Source organism: Fukomys damarensis, unplaced genomic scaffold (genome assembly GCF_012274545.1).
Source record: "Fukomys damarensis isolate Sample0158 unplaced genomic scaffold, DMR_v1.0_HiC HiC_scaffold_1, whole genome shotgun sequence".
NCBI lineage: Eukaryota > Metazoa > Chordata > Mammalia > Rodentia > Bathyergidae > Fukomys > Fukomys damarensis.
This window is the reverse complement of record NW_022900913.1, coordinates 37,253,870-37,255,792: the sequence shown is the minus strand read 5'-3', so window position 1 is coordinate 37,255,792 and position 1,923 is coordinate 37,253,870.

Here is a 1,923-nt window from a genome sequence, read left to right as displayed (position 1 = left end):
GAACTCCTAGTGTCCAGAATTTGAGACAGTAAATCTATTGTTTAAATCGCTCATTGTGTAGTAACTGGTTGTAGTAGTCCTAGAAAACTATAGCAATGAGTAAAACAACAGTCTTACTCAGAAACAGAACTTCTAGCAATGAATCTGAAATGGTGTAATTTCTGTTCAGTGTACCGATAATGCTTTACCCTCTCCTCAAACTTCTCCTTCTAGGTGCATAATCCAGCTTTCCCTTCAGACTTACCTCAAGTGCTGTTTTCCCTATGTTGTGTCTATTTCCTTTCACTACATCACGTAATTGAAAGATTGCCTTATTAAAATAGTAAACATCCTCTGGAGAGGAAAGACGGTTTTTATGATTATTCCTTAAACATATTCACAGAGACATACCTCCTTCCCACGATTTTTGGCGTAATTTGCTGAGGGATGAATGAGTAGTAAAAGGAATATCTAAATGTGGGTCATATTTAATGAAATGAAATTCTCTTCTACCTCATATGAAGTACAATTTATAATGGATAAACTATAGATGTAAATTTTACACAACTGAGTTTAGTATGATAGTGATACAATTCACATATGTACCTAACAAATTAGGAATAGAGAGGTAGCAATAACTAAATATGACAAGAGAGGCCAAGGGAGGAGGCTTAAAATGTCTCCGAAGTTCTGTCCCAAGGAGTATCATATAATGCCGCTCATAAAAGATATGTAGTATTATCCCAGACTTTTTTTCTAATTCAATGAAAGCATGTTTTTGTTAATGTGTCAACTGTGACTTTTGAAGCTAACAACAGAGAAAATTCTGTACCCAAAACAACACTCAGTTTCAGCTTTCTTTACTTAACTACATTTTGAAATTTGCATTTGCATTTAAAGGAATATAAACTTTGTTGTACCATAGATGGGTAATATGCTGATTTAAGAAATTGTTTACTACTTTACACAAAATTTGCAGTGAACTGCAAGCACCAAACCTTCACTTGACCCAAAAGTCTAAGTAATTTTATGTAAGCAATGCTAGATGTTTGTTTTCAATTTTTTTTCTAAACCATAGGAAATTTCTTTACTCACCGAAAAATATTTTTCTATTTTACTTTCATATTGTTTCCAGCTTTAGAGAGTTATAATTGACAAATAAAAATATGTATTACCCAAAGGAAGCAAGAAATTTGCGTAATACAATAACAGAAAAAAACAACTCAATTAAATGGACAAGAACCTAATGAGACATATTTCCAAAGAAGATGCACACATGACAACACACATGAAAAAAGAGACCCCTTTTAAACACGTGTTCTGTTCGGTCAATGTTTAAATTCAAAATTTTACTCCTTTCCATTTTTATTTTATAAGAAAATGCCTAGAAGGCTAACTAGTTCTTCTAGTTACTTTCTCTTCGTAGCACCCCAGCAAAGTCATTAATAGCCATCATTAAGATAATCTGGATATTTCATTTTACCGGCTATGCCTGAGCTTTAGTTAGGATGTGCTGAATGTTTTTCTCTTTCCCAATTCCTCCTCCTTCCTACTGAGATCAAATTAGTCTTTCAGACCTTTGGAGAGCTCTTATTGCAACCTGGTCACTTCCTTAGTCACTGATGCCACTTGTGAGCAATGAACTCCCCAAATGTCCTCGCTTTAGCTTTGCTTGTGTCCATCTCTGTCTGTCCTTACAAGAAGGTATACATCGTAGACAGAATCCCAGAATGTAAAAATGATCATGAGATAACTGGTCTCAAAGCCACTGGAGCAGCGCAGATGAAGTGACAGTACACAGGGATGTGCGCGACACTGCAGTGCCTGCTATCTTTTCACTGCTGGGCTGCCAGCTCTCTGGATGCTAAGCAGGTTATAATCTTCTGAATCCTCCAAACGCTTCTGAATTTTAGAGCTCTAGTAACATTTTGCTGTTTGAGTTTG